Below are 16,027 nucleotides of genomic sequence, written 5' to 3'. Positions count from 1 at the left end.
GTTCAGGACTACTGGGGTTCAGTGTGGGATTGGATGGCGGAGGTAATAGAAGAACGTTTGCCACTGAATCCCTTAACAATGTTGTTGGGTCTCCCCCCGGAGGAAACAGAGCTATATCGATACCCTAGGATGTGGGAGACCATGCTGAGGGCGGGCAGAGTGGCCCTTGCCCAGAAGTGGAAAAGAGGAATGGCTGCTAAAAGTGAAAAATATGTTCTTGATGGACAAACTAACTGCGATGGTGAACAAAGAAAGCAGCACGTTCCTCACAAACTGGTTTGGGGTACAGCAGTCTTGGGGCTGGGACGTTCATTGATATTGACGCCAGGCTTCCGGCCTGAACGAGCCAGGACGGCCCCCAAAAGGTGAGACAACACGCCAGGGAATCCACAACGCGGGGAAAAGCGGCATCTGACCATCGGATGAAAGGCCACAAATCACATCATCTCCACGGTACAGACGAAGGACTGAACATTGACATTCTCCCAAGGCAAATATAGGTTTTTGGACACAGGGTAAGGGGGAGAGCAGTGGGTAGTGGTGGGGGGTTGGGAGTATAGGGGGGATTTTTTTTTCTTGGTTTCTTGAATATGTTTGTTATATCTAAAATGCTAATAAAAACTAAAGTAAAAAACAATTAAAAAAAGAACTCTAGTTCAGAAGTTCTTTCAAGCATTATATGAAAAGAAGCGGCTCCTCTGATTGCTCCAGAGAATCCATTAAAAAATACAATCCTCCCCACTATTTCACAGGTAGCAGACTCTAAATTAAAAGAAGACATTATAGAGGAGGTGTCTGTGGTGATAAAGTTGCCTGAAACCAGCAAAGCACCAGGCGCTAGTAGATTTACTGGTGCATTCTATGTGGCCATCTCGGGTTTGTTAACACCGGTTCTGACATGCCTATTTAATTCTTTTTCAAAATCAGGGAGATTTATGAGCATTTTGGCAGAATCTAGTTTTTGATTGTACCTAAACCCGGGAAAGATTCACAAGACTGTGGGCCATACAGACCCACAACTCCTCTTCATATAGATGCCATGATCTTTACTGAAATAATAGTGTATCCGGACTGGATACACTATTATTTGCTGAATTCTGCTGAATTCAGTAAAATCACATCAATCTGGTTTTACAATAGGGAGGGAAACTTTAGCAGGATTACTCACTTGATACAGAGGGTCCATTCGGGAAGTAACCCGGCCATTTTAGTTTCACTGGATGTTGAAAAGGTATTTGACCAAGTTAACAGGGCCTTTGTATTAGAGGTTCTAACATGGATGGGATTTCGGAATAAGTTTCTCTGACTAATTAGCACTAACTATTGGAGTCCCACAGTGCGAGTCAAAGTTGATGGTGGATAATCTAAAGCTTCTTCAATTAAATGTGGTAGTAAACAGGTTTGTCGCCACATTTATTTTCTCTCAGCCTGGAGCCCATGGTTTGCAGAATCCAAGAAAATCAATTTTTTCAGGGAATGCCATTTGCCTCCAAACAACAAAAATTAAGCACGTTCACAGAAATTGTAATTCCACTAGTGAACCCATTAAAGTCTTTCCCCCACCTGTTCACTGAGTTAGCTTTATGTGGCAAAGTGCCAGGATTTTAGTTTTACTTTAGATGGGAGGTCCTTAACTTAACCCTTATAGCCTAAATACATCTAGCTGCTAATGAAGTGGCACTCCATTTATTCGAGCAACAAACATATAACTTATTTCAGGGTAAGAGTAACGAATGATGTTAGACCTAGTGCCAAGCCGATTACGCCGACCTGTTAGAAAACATTAAACGAGTCCTTAATAAGCAGAGCATGTGGTATGTCTCCTAGATTGGATAAATGAGGACATTAACATGTTGGTTCTTGTGTTTTTTCCGGCATTGCTAGTTCTGATGCCCAAATAATGATCGTTTTTTAGCTAAATCTGGGGGCTAAGTCTCCCAGGCTCTTTAGTTCTGCACTGAAAACCTACAGGATCAAAGGTAAAAGGGAGTTACATGATTTTGGAAATTACTCTAATGCTTGACAGTTAAGAATCTTTTTTTTAATGGATAGCAAGAAGCACCACCCAACCCTGGGCCACATGTGGTAGTAGCCCATCCCTCAAAGACGTTCTTTAGCGAAAAAGGATGGGTAATACAAACAAAATATGTACAAATCTGGAATCACTGGAAACATGGCCATAATTTGAAATGTTTTGACTGCGAAACTCTGTATTGCATTTATTCCATTGCCTCTCACCTCCATCCACCAGGAACCCCCTGTTTAAACCAGCTCTGGGATACAATGGGCCTCATTACGCGGCTGGCGCTTCCGTAATGAAGGGTGCCAGTACGGGACCGGCACCCTTCATTACGGGACGCCCTATTACGAGGTTCCCTTTGCGGGACCCGGTAAGGACGCCTGGTAAAACCAGGCGTCCTTAGCGGGTCCCGTGAAGGGACCAGGGAGCTAATAACGGGTACGTTATGAACAGGCCCGTTATGAGCTCCCTCCTCATTCCCATTGAGCCCTATGGGGGCTCAAATGGAAATGGGGATGGGTTTTTCCAATGAGGACTTACCGGGTCTCCAAGGTTGGAATGGCCCGGTAAGTCCTCATTGCAGGAACTCGGTATTGGAACCCAGTATGGAGGCAGCCATGCCCTTATTAAGGGCCTCCATACTCGTAATGGGGCCCAATGACTTTATAAAATGGAGGGAAGGTGGATGCCGCTCTCTGGCAAATATTTGCAGGGGTACAGGAAAATCATTTGAGAGTTGTAAAACAGAGTATGGGCTAAGTGGAAATGATAGGCTGCATTACTTTCAGTTTAGACACTGGCTCTGCATACACCCAACAAAATGGCAAAAACGCTGGAATTTAAAAAATGGTGACACTGCACGACGGCCTGAGGGGATTGGCTTCCTCCTTATTTAACTCAAAGCATTAGACGTAAACCGTCTGATGGGGCTAAATGGGTAAATCGGAGAAATCCTATGAGTCACAATGGGTTGAAACTGTATGGAGCAGACTTTGGGTTTATATTCCAAAATAAATAAAATAAATATATCTATGCAGACCAGGGAAGCTTGCTTTAAGATTGTTTTTCCTTCTGATTTTTGCTGTATTATAACACATTAGACGGTGTTACCCAAACAAGCAGTGTAGTAAGTAGAGCAATATCAAGGCAGCAAGCCAAAGGTTAATGTAATCATAGTAACACACGCAGCAGACCTGCCATTAGGTAAAGTTTTGTCTTCACAAGGGTACACACTTGAATCGGGAGCCACACGGTAGCAACCCTCTCCAAATGGGATGAGAGTGGTGACAGGTCCTCTTCAAACGAGAAGCTGGGAAGGGTGGTATTTGGAAATTTAAACTGTGCGCTGAGAGTTGCTTTGCAGGATGGGAAGGTGCAGGAGGGACAGAGCAGGTGTGGGGGTTCAGTGGGTTCAGGGATGTTCCACCCACTATTTCAGCTCTATGTCTCCAGGAAGGGCCAGGAATTTCTTGAAATGTGCCCTTGTCTTATCTCTTTCAGTTCTTTTAAATGGCCTTCTCTATATTTTGACAGGGACAGGAAATTGTGGATCCACTCATCAATGCTCAGGCCCGAGGATGAATTCCATTCGCGTCAGATGATTTTGTTGGAAAGCATACTCCCTCTGAACACCCAGGCCTTGCATGGTTTGGGTAGATCACATATCTCTTGGTATTTGCCCAAAATGCACATCGTCTCCAGTACCAAATTGATCCTTCTGGATACACCCTTCCAAAAATCATTATTCTTAGGAAAGACCCAGATCAAGGGTCTTAGCGTTCCCTGGCTCGTTTTACATTTCCAGCAGACATTGATGCTGAGGTTAGTCTTGTGGTTCCTTGTAATAATGTCCCTGCAAAAATGTCTCCTGACAAAAAAGTCACAGTTTTTTGTGGAGATATTATTATATTGAACATGCGGGGGACACCCCCACAACCCCCAATTATTATTATTTATTTTACAAGGGGCGCAGGGACATCCCTGTAACCCGTCCCCACACATGTCACCATATATAATGTCGCCAGGGGCTTTTCCCGGCGACATTGTGTATGGGGACATTACTACCTGATAGCAAAATCGTTAGGTAATTCAGGAGTTTAATCTTGTAAATCCTTAAGATCCAAACAAGCGATTTCATGTTCTGCAGCATGCTGTTCAGCTCTTAGGTGCCAGATCTTCCCCAATTTCTTGGCCCATCTCTGTAACATTCCCACATCCCTTTTTGTTGTAGCAGACAGAAGTCCATACAAAGTGGATTTGGGGCAGTTGCTGACTGAACACAACTCTATTTGCACGCAGGCCTCATGTCGTGGGAGTGGGAACGTGTGCCCCCCAGGCTCTATGCTAAGATTCTTCTCAGCTGTCGGTATTCTGTGTACAATCCCATCGGTCATGCAATTGACACTTGTCTGTAGGGGACCCATCGCTTGTCACAATTAAGTCTCTAATGTAGCAGATACCACCAAGGTACCAGTTGGACCTGAATACCTCGTTGTCCTGTTGCAGAGGAAGAAGAACATCGTGCCAGCACCATCTACCACAGCCCACCTCCATCCGGAGCTGCATTGATCATCAAGGTAAGCGCAGTGAGCTTTAACCGGCAGGGGACTTAGTTTGACCTTAATGCAGCAAGATCTGCTTTTTAAAGAAAAACAAAAAAAACACAGTGCTTTTTACAGACATGCTCTAAATTGCCCATATGAAGCGCAATTGTCTGGGAAACAAAGCATGTTCTTCTTTGGTCATCCGTTTTTCTTTTAAGAGCGCCCTGGGTCAAGAAAAGCTGAATTCTACATGTCTGTGGGTGCTTGGTATGCACCTTCCAAGATAGCCGCCGCTGCCTAGGGCAGAGAAGCAATCCACTGCTTTCAGGCCTACCCTCTCCACCATTGGCTGCCACTTAACATTTGGGCCCATAAGGGGCACCGGAAGGCGGAATCTGGCCCCTACACGAAAGGCCCACATCTAAGGCCATGTATGGGCCTGGTTGGGCTCGGATGGGCCCCCACCTTATTGCCCCTCCACAAACAATGCTGCAGTCTCCTGTGCATGTCTTGCTGCTGAATGAACTTGGACCACAGCACCCCAGGCACGCCTTCCTGCCAAACTTGAGTGATGGCTGAACCATACTATTGCCTCCTCCAGCTATCTCCTTGAAGCTTGAACTGTTCCAATCCTATTCTGCCATTCTTCTTTGACCTCCTTTTTTCGTCACTGCAATCTGTGTTCTACAATTTATAAATTCACTCAAGTTGTGTTTCTCCTTTTCCTCTCGCATCCTTGTGTGCACTACATTCCGATTGTGCCTCACATCCCGCATCCTTTTTGGTGTACTGCTTGGAATCCATTTTAAAATTGAATCTAGGTTCCTTTTTTGTACACTGCTTGTAATCCATTTTAAAATCGAATCTCGATGGGTGTGCGTTTCATCTCGCATTCTTTGTTGTGCACTGCTTGTAATCCATTTTATTATCGAATCTAGGTGGGAGTGCTTTTCATCTTGCATCCATTTTTTGTGCAACTCACTGTACTTTGGCCTGACATCTTGTGTTCTTGTTGTATTGCATTGTAACCCTTTTGCACCTCACCTTTTGTTTTACATTGTAATTGTGCCCTCCTTGCCACCTGTGAGTAAGTGCCCAGAACTGTGCAGTGCAGCCCCCTCCTTCCTCATTCTCACATCTATCCTCTAACACCGAGATGGCTCTCACCATCTCTCCAATCTTTTCTAATGGCTTCACTATCACCTATCCTCTTTCTCTCACGAAATCTGGATGGAAAAAGTACAAAAAATATATCCTGTGTGCAAATCCTGGCCTTCCCATCGCAGACACCTATGTCAGTGCATCTTCCAGAGAGATCTTCACCGATATACTCTTCTCTGTCCCCTCTCCAGACCTATGGACTACTCATCTCATCTCTACTCTCTCCCCTTTCTCATCCTCTCCCATTAATGGTGGCACCAAGTGGGAAGTCTTCTTGGTGGGTTTCTTTTCCTCACGCTGCATCATTAATGTCTATCACACTGGCACTATTCTGGTTCAGGGTCCTCAGCCCAACCTCCTTCTCTTTGACCGGATTCTACCATCCCTCATTAACTTTCTTCCTTCTCCTGCCTCTCCCCCTTCTTTCCCTCCTGTATCTCCCCCTCTCACTGAAGTACCACACCGCTGTACTCCACCTCAGAAAACCTTCAAAGGCAGAGACCGCCTCTACCTGGCGACTCTGAATGCCAGATCAGCCATCAAACACTCTGCTGACACCTGTCTCCTTCTTGAAGACACTGATCTTGAAATTCTCACTCTTACTTAGACATGCATCAATACCAGCTCAGTCACCGCTTTTGACACCCTCCTACCTGATTGCTTTAAGATCATTTCCAAACCCTGGCCTCACTGTACTGGCAGTGGGGTTGCCTTGATCTTCCCTGAGTGGGTACTCTCTTCCATCTTAAGCACTCAGCTCTACTCTTCCTTTGAGAGCCTGGTCTGCAAGCTGGTCATCTCTCCTGCCTCCACCCTGACCATTGCTATCATTTACCAGCCTCCAGGCGCTACCATCTGTTCCTCTCTGAATTGCCTGATTTCTGTTCTTCCTTACTTTCTACCTCCTCCAACCTGCTCCTCCTGGGGGACTTTAACATCGAATTGGACTCTCCTGGCACAGCATCCTCTCTTTTCATTGACCTTTGCACCTCCTTATCCCTCTCCATTCTCCCTTCTGGTCGAAACCGCCTCTGCTGGACACACTCTCGACTCCCTCATCCACTCTGACCTCCCGCTCTCATCTCCCATGGTCACCCCCATCTCTTGGTCAGACCACTCCCTTCTCTCCTCCCACCTAGCTCCCTATGGCCCTGTGACTTCCCCTCCAAACGCCCTGCAAACCTCGTTCATGAACATACGCCCCATGAAGTGAGTGTCAGCGCTGCCTTCACTTCCATCTTTTTCCCCCTTGTCCCCCCAACTCAGATTCTACCACCAACACTGCTCTCAGCAACTTCCACCTGTCCATCACCAACACCCTTGAGATTCTTGCCCCTGTCATGAGGATCCGCTTGAAACCCGCCTCTAAGTGCAACACCTGGTATGACTCTGAACTTGCAGTCCTGAATGAAGGTGCAGAGCTAGAGAATGGAAGTGGCAACCCTCAAGTGCACCCTCTGACCTACTGGCCTGCCGCCTGCTCCAAAAGCAATACAGACTCGCTATCCGTGCCAAGGAAAAGGCACACATTCAGGCACAGGTATCTGGCACATCCAACAACATGGCTGAACTTTTCAAAATATTCAGGGAACTAGCCAACCCTTCCGCAGTATTGTCCTCCCCTACTCTCTCTCGGGCCCTCTACAATGCACTCGCCATTCACTTCACCACCAAAACCCAGGACATCCTGTTCAGCCTTGTTACACACTCTCTCATCCCATCCCTCACTCCCTTGCCCTCTACCCCTACCCCCTCCTCCGTCTCCTCCTTCGCCCTTGTCTCACCCAATGAAGACACCAGAGTTGTCTGCTCCATGAAGGTTTCTTCCAAACACGTTTCCCCTTGCTCTTTGAGAACCATCAAGGACAACATTGGCTCTCTTGCCCCTCCACTTGCAGATCTCTCTAACCACTCCATTGTAACTGGCTCTTTCCTGTCATCCCACAAGCACTAACTTGTGTGCCCACTCCTTAAGAAACCGTCAGCTGACCCTGCTTGTCCAGCCAACTACTGCTCTATGTTCATCACCCCCTTCCTGGGGAAACTGCTGGAGAAGTTGGCCCTGTCCCAATTCAACTCTCATACTGAACTTGTTGGTGGTCTCTACAACCATCAATCTGGATTTCGAGCATCCAGAGGCACGTAATCTGCTCTTCTGAACACCCGTGAAGAACTGCTTGCATCTCTGGATTCCAACTCCCCAGCTGTCCTCATCCTTCTTGATCCCTCCTCTGCATTTGACATGGTCAACCACTCCATCCTCATACAAAGGTTCCACGACACCCTTGGTATCTCGGAGTTGGAACTGGACTGGCTGACCTCCTTCCTTACTGACTACTCCTCTTAAGACATCCTTGGCACCTTTTCCTCTCCTGCTTCCTTCTCCTCTTGTGGTGTCCCCCAGGGTTCTATCTTCTCACCTTGTCTCTTTAACATCTACCTTTCTCAGCTGGCACTCCTCATTCTCCCCCAACTTCCAGTGTTATGCAGACGACACACACTCTTCTTCAAACTTCCTGCTGATCCTCTTCCACCTTCTATCATCCCTGAATGCCTTTCTGCCATCCATGCCTGGAGCTCTTCCAATGATCTCTGCCTCAATGCCAGCAAAGCAGATATATTTTCCATTGGGAACCCTGCTGCCGACTTCTTCCCTTCACTCTGGCTTTCCTCCATGGGCTCTCTCCCTGCTCCCTCCTCTGAATCCAGATGCATTGGAGTTATCTTCGACTCCTCTCTCGCCTTCCTCTCTCACACTCAGGACATTGCTAAGAAGTCCCACTTTCAGCTCTTCCTTCTAAAAGGAATTCTACTTTTTCTCCCCTTCTCCCAGAAGTTCAATGTTACCTGAGCCCTGGTTCTCTCAAAGCTTGACTAATATTCCTTCTTCCACCCTGCGTCCTCTCCAGAATAGGGCAGCAAGATTTATCCTTGATCTCAAACCTAGGGACTGCATCTCTCCTGCCATAAAAAGTCTTCACTGGCTCTCGGTTGCTACACGGATTAAATTCAAATCCCTTTGTATCATCCACAAGGATTTCTGGGGTCGGGGACCACACTGTCTGCAACTCTCTCTTACTAAATATTCCCCCTCTAGACCCCTGCGCTCCTCTGGCACCAACTCTTTATGTGTACAGCATTTTGCTAAACTGAGGGCGTGAGGTCGATCTCTTTCCTCAGCTGGCTGCCTTCTTTGGAACAGTATACCCCTCCTTCTTCATCTTGAGCAGGACTTTCTTAAATTCTGGAAGCTCCTCAAGAATTTCCTCTTTACCTCCACCTTCACCCGCACTCTCCTCTGCTTATCTCACAGTTGCTTGTTTGGTGTTCAGGGCCCTTATTCATCCACCGGGCCATGACCTCCCACACTGAATCCCCCCCAGCTCTGTCTATCCTCAGCACTTGCCCCCGCTCACCCTCCACCCTGGAGGCTTGCACTTACCTTACATTACACTTCATTTGTTAATTAAACATGAGCACCAAAGCACCTATCCCCTTGCCCCTCGCTTCTGCACCTGCATGTTCTGAACACTCACAAGGCATAGTAGGTTCGTCTCCCCCTCCCACTCTATTAATATATCTATGTACTTTGATCATTTTTACATCCCCTTGTCCCCTACCTGTTGCCCTGTGGGTGCTTTGAAACAGTATTTGCTTCCCGTATAAGCACCTAAAAAGCAAACAATAAATAAATAAATTAAATATGCTCGTCCCCTCAGCTTTGAACCTTAGGTGCATCTTGGGAGACATAAGTGTCAGCAACAAACGGCCGTGACAGGGAACCCCAGCTCTTTCTCACACATTTTGTGAGAGAATTTTTCTTGAGCTTGTTCGTAGACATAGTCGATGTTCATGCTCTGGGTTCCAGATGTAACGTCTGAGTGGATTCAGCCCGCAGCCAATCATTGGCATCAGACCTGCTCATCATGCAGATGTGAAGCACAGTGAATGAAAGGTGCGCCGTTAGGGGCGTTCATTCTCCTGAGATATGTCAACATTTGCAGCTTACACAGTGCCAGTCTCTGCAGTTTTCAAAATTTCTATCTATAGATTCTAAGAGTGTGGATGTTTTTGAATCTGCGTGATTTTTCCGTTGCGGAAAAGTAATTGACGGAAAAGTTTGCATGAGAAATGTACGCACCACAAAAGGTTTGGACATTTCCCATGCAAACATAATTTTAAAAACCCTACAAAACCCACACCCCCACCCACACCTACAACACACCCACACCCCCAACTTTTGGTGTTCGAACCTTTGTTGGTATGCATTTACGACCTTTTTGTATAGGTCAAATTTTTTTTTTTTCAGTAATTTCTACCGATTCCATGTTTTTGAGTACAATTTGAAGGTCTGGTGAGTGAAATCAGAGAATGAACGTGCAAGCCAATGGAAGAGACTGTTATTTTGGAGACACTGTTGAGGTTTTGTGTAGTTTACGATAGCGTGATGAGTTCTATGATCCAGCCAGTGGAGGGGGAGGGGTCGATGAGGAGTGTTCAATATTATGATTACTGTTATTCGTAGTGTTCATTTGTGCACTGTCACAATACATGAGCACAGAGATTTAAAGTGCTTAAGGGAAAGTCATCCTCGAGTATAACTCTATTTTGCTTTCAAGGGGTGTATTAACGCTGTATATCAAGTTACACAAGATCCAGGTTAATAGGTCCAAAGACTTATTGCAAGCCCGGATGTTTTCCTTCTATTTTTTGGCATGAGAGTTGGCTCCAGTGGAGGAGGAATGTTGATGCCCTGAGCTACTGGCAGCAGATCTGAAAATCGGAATTTGTGTGCCAGTATCCGTAGCAGTTTCTACCCTGGTTACATTTATGAATTATTTTTTCAAATGGTTATAAAGAAAGGTGCACATCTTTTTTGATAGACCAGATGGATCACTTGGAAGATTTTTATTGGCACTAACTGGCACTCTATTAATGCCTATTAGCACCTTGGGCGGGGGAGCAAGCCAATCAGGTGGGTCAGAACGTGGGCTGACACTACCAGTGAAAGCCCGCCTTCTATGCCGCCTGATGGCAGGCCCCCTGCCCAATATCTTCCCCCCCACATGACCCCGCTTTAGGAGTCCCGTCGCCGCAGCTGCTGTTGCTCCCGTCCCTGATCTGGTCGCCATGGAAATGGAAGAGGGGCTCCATATGGAGCCCTGCCTTCCTTTTCCATGGCAGCCATGTTGGCACAGTGTTTTCTCTCTGGGAACGGGACGCCACAAGGAGTCCCGTGCACGGAAAGAAAATACTTTCCTTTTTTTTAAACCTGAAAACCCACAGGCTACGTTCGGGAACTTAACTTGGGCGGTGGGCCGTTACCCAAAGGGTGGACTCGCCACCTTAGGGCATATCACCTCATTAGTACCCTGGGAGGCATCCGTAGCCAATGAAAATGCTCGGAACATGGACTGTATTCCACTATTCACAAAGGAAAGTCCACATTCCGAGCACTTTCATTAGCAGCAGGTGCTTCCCTTCCCTGCTCACTGCTCCCCCTTCACATTAGCACCCGTGTAGATCACTACACAGGTGCTAATGGTGTGATTTACTTATTAAAAAAAAAAAAGAAAACCATACTTTTATCTCACTGCACTGCACTGCACTGCACGGTGCCTTCAGCCATGCATTCCCCTCTTCAACGTTGATGACAACAGTCATCAACATTGTAGACGGTCGGGGGCATGGCTAACTGCCATGTAGAGCGGACGTGTCTCCTGTGAGCTCCGCGCCGATGTGCCATCATAAGCTGTTTTCATGTAATTTTGCTAACTTTTAAATGTTGCAACTTGCACCATTCGCAGCCGGATCCCATCCACAATCGTTTGATCTGCCTCTTAGATGGCTGGGGACAACTAACGCCGTCATACGCCGAGTGAGCAGTGCCAGAGCAGAGAACGAAAATGGTGGCTCCCGTGTCCTGAATCTCGAGGGACCAGAGCGCGCCTGCACCGCAGAGGACGTCGCCCACCGGAGCGGATAGAGGAGCCGGAGCAGCCAGCCTGCGCCGGGCTCGAGAGAGAGGAGCGGAGCAACTGTGCTCGCAGACGGAGCGGGCCGGCCCCTGGGCCTTCATCCAGCAGCGTCCTGCCCGTGGAGCGCGGCAGAGCCCCGCGGAGCCCTGACAAGACCAGCGGCCGGCTGGTGCCGTGAAGGTAAGCGGGGCGGGGGGTAACCAGCCCTGACTCGTGCTTCGGGAGCGGAGCGATAGAGGACCCGCGGTCGCATAGTGCTCCGTCCCCCTGCTGAGGGGCTGGCCTCCCCGAGTTGCTTGGACCTCGGTCCCCTGCCCCCCCGCCAACATGAATCTACATCAGGGAGAGTCGCAGGAGTGGATCCCAGTAGTCCTCCGTCGCCTGGAACCGCCTTGTGCCCTGCAGTCGACACCGAGGGCGGCCCAAGCCCGGCGCACTGTGCACCCACAAGAACTGGTGAGCCCACTGGCGGCCATAGCTGACCCGCCGCCCAACATTGACTACACCCACAGGACAGGGTGTGGGCACTGCGCAACTCCCTGACCCCGCCACCTGCCACCTCGGATGTACGGAGCCCCACCTTGGCACCCAGAAATCACTGCCTTAAGGCCCCACTGCTCGCTCACCACGGAAAGGTGGTGCCAAACAATTGTAATACGGTGAGGGATCGGAGCATAACCACCTTTGAGCGGCCTGTGTATTACCCCTTTCTTGACATCTGAAACGGGTGCTGTCTCCCGCCTCACTGGGCCGAAGCTTCTCCCCCCTCTACACCCGAGCAGCCTCACACCTTCACCTCGGCCCAGAGCGGTACGGCCTTGTGGGCCCTGCACCAAGAGTGAGAAGCACCCCTCCGTGACTGTGACTAGCGGCCTACCACCTGCGCCCCCGGCGCCCTCGGCGTGAGTGGACTGTGTGCTCACAAGATGGCTGGTAAAAATGGCAGGCCCAAGCAGCGACAGACCACCATGGACACTTACGCAGCCAGCGAATCTCCGAACCTTGAGAGCTCGAATAGAGTGACCACAGACGTCCAATCAGACCTTACGGCAATGACGACACCCGAACCCAGTAACACCCAGCTCCTCGAAGCCATCAGACTACTCCAAACAACGATGGAACATGAAATCGATGCCGTTGCCATAGACCTGGGCCTCCTGCAACAGGATGTCCGCTCCTTAGCCGGCAGGACTGAGGTGCTCGAAACACAAGTCAAAGAAAATACCGAATCCAAAACGCACCTCCTCCGAGACGTCGACGAGCTCCAACAAAGGGTCAAGAACTTGGAAGATAGGGCAGAGGAAGTGGAGAGAAGAGCCTGTCATAATAATATTCGTCTCCTCGGGCTGCCGAAGGATTCTGAGGGTTCCGACCCCACTAACTATGTAGAGAACCTCCTGCTACAGGAGGTGGGAGCTGGTAAACTCTCCCAAGGCTTCACCATTGAAAGGGCCCACAGATCCCTCGCTAATAAACCTCCACCGGGTGCCCCACCCAGGCCGGTGATAGCAAAAGTTCTTAACTACAAGGACCGAGAGGTAATCCTGGCTTTTTCCCGAGCAGGTGGTCAAATCAAACGGGACTCCGCCACAATCGCTATCTACCCTGATTATACCTTCCAGGTTCAAATGAACAGAGCCCAGTTTATACACACGAAGGCCAGATTGAAGGCAGCTGGGTTGCGTTTTATGCTCCTGTACCCTTCAAGACTTAAAGTGCTGCACAACAATAGGGCACACCTGTTCGACACACCGGCACAGGCCAGAGACTGGATGGACGGACTGCAAATACCTGATGTCGAGGGAAGAAAGCGGAAACCGAGATAACGTTTCTCCTGCCATCTCGATAGGAATCATGCAGCCTCTACCCACCGCCGGCGAGCGAATTGAGCTTCCACACAGCTGATCAGATCCTTACATGGAGACACTGGAGTCAAGGTTCACTCCACCCCCTGGAAAATTTCTTCCCTTTTTTTGGGTGTACATACCCACCCGTAGGGCACCTGGAGACCTATGCACGGTCCTTCGAAGCAGAAACGGGATTGTCATAACGAAGTGACCTCGCTGGGCTAGTTCTATGTTTGGGTTGTTTACAGTTAAAGGGGGGGTGGGAAACAGGGAGTTATTGTTACAGTTGGGAATTACAAACAGAAATTACCGAGACCACGGAAGCCCTCGATATGCATTGCTGCACTAACCAGATCCTGAGTCCTGCTGGCCCCACATGTCCGTCTACGTAACACCTATGGCTGACACAGTAAAGATCGTTACTTGGAACGTCAGAGGCCTGAACAGCTTCGTCAAACAACGACGTGTCCAATCCTACTTGAAGAGATGCACGGTCGGAATCGCCATGCTCCAAGAGACTCACCTAACTGCCAAAAAGCTAGATGCCCTGGCCAAAACCTGGCATGGCACCCTAGTGGGTTCCGCTTACTCCTCCTATGCCAGAGGGGTCTTGATCTGGATTGCCCCCATGGTCCCCTTCAGGCTTACTAGTACTAAATCGGACAACGAGGGGAGGATGGTTGTGGTTTGTGGCTCTATCGAGGGCAAAGAGCTATGCCTAGTTAGTACTTACGCACCCAACCACGACGCAACTGTCTTCTTCCACTCCCTCTGTACACGGCTCACCCCATATATGGACAGAATTAGGATATGGGGAGGCGACCATAACTGCACCCTTGACCCTCTACTGGATAGATCCGACAATAAACACGATCGCCCCTCCCCCCCGGCCAAAATACTCTCCAAACTAGTCCAACAATTACAACTCAGTGATATTTGGAGGGACCAGCACCTGGAGCAACGTGAGTACTCCTTCTACTCCCCACCACATGCCGTGCATACCCGGCTAGATTATATTTTTCTCAGCCAGATACAACAGTCTGCATTTGTTGACGCGCACTATTTGCCAAGGGTACTGTCTGATCACTCTCCCCTGTTGGTCACCTGGGAGGTGTTTATCCTTGATCTCAAACCTAGGGACTGCATCTCTCCTGCCATAAAAAGTCCCGCCAAGACCCCCCATTCCCAATTGGAAATTGAGAGCGGAAGCCCTACTTGACACAGTATTCAGAGAGCGCATAAGAGACGGTACTGAAGAATATTGGCAGAACAACCTACATAGCGTTAAATACATGAGCACCGCCTGGGAGGCATATAAGGTGGTCATGAGGGGTGAGATGATCGCAGCAGTTGGGGGTGCCCAGAGATCCATCACAACCCTGTTGGAACGAGCAGAGAGAGACCTGTGTGCCCTCGAGGGCAGGGATGACCCATCCCCTGATCATTTACTTAAAATTACCGAACTTAGACAAACCTGCCTAAAGCACTGGGAAGCCCTAGGTAAACTAAGCTACCCCAAACACACGGAAAGAGTCCATGCTCTGGGGGACAAACCCGGGAAACTCTTAGCTTGGCTCTATAATAATTTGGCATTTATATAGCGCTACGAACCCTCAGGTATCTGAGCGCTGCTTATTATTACCCACGGTGTGTGGTGCTCATTTATCGACCTCGGAAGGATGAAACGCTGAGTTTGGCGCTGCCGGGATTCGAACCTGCATTCGCAGGCTCTGCACTGATGTCAAAGCGAGCGCTCTACTCGCTGTGCCACTTGACCTTCTATAAAAGGGAAACCCCCAGGCCACCCATTTTCCACATACTCACACCAGACGGCACTACCGTGCATACCCAACAGGAAATTAATTCGGTTTTCTCTAACTACTATCGCAACTTGTACTCCGAGACCCCCCCCTTCTGACACAGGGATCGAAGACGCCCTCGACATCATCAACTTGCCTAAACTAGACTTGCATATGGCTGAGACCCTTGACGAGCCCATCACTCCCGACGAGGTCAAGGTGGTAATTAGATCGCTAACAGCTGGGAAAACCCCGGGCTCGGATGGCCTCCCCGGGGAGTTCTATAAAACCTATTAGGAAACACTTGCCCCTATATTAGCTCAGGTCTATAATGAGGCCTTCGAGCGTGGCGCCCTCCCGGATTCCCTGAGCGAGGCCGTGATAATACCCCTACTCAAACCAGGGAAGGACGGGGCAGATTGTGGCTCATACAGGCCCCTCTCTATGCTAAACGTAGACTGCAAGATCCTCACAGCACTGCTTGCTAACAGACTACGCAGAGTGATCCCACTGTTGATTCACCAAGACCAAACCGGATATGTCCCCGGACGATCCATCACTGAGAACCTGCGTAGGTTACATCACGTCATTTATAGTACCGAGGGAAGACCACAGAAACTTGCAGTGGCGTCACTGGACGCCACCAAAGCTTTTGATTCCGTGAGGTGGGAATGGCTAT

This window comes from Ambystoma mexicanum, chromosome 2p (genome assembly GCF_040938575.1).
Source record: "Ambystoma mexicanum isolate Mex_15411 chromosome 2p, UKY_AmexF1_1, whole genome shotgun sequence".
NCBI classification, from domain to species: domain Eukaryota; kingdom Metazoa; phylum Chordata; class Amphibia; order Caudata; family Ambystomatidae; genus Ambystoma; species Ambystoma mexicanum.
This window is presented reverse-complemented; position numbering follows the sequence as displayed.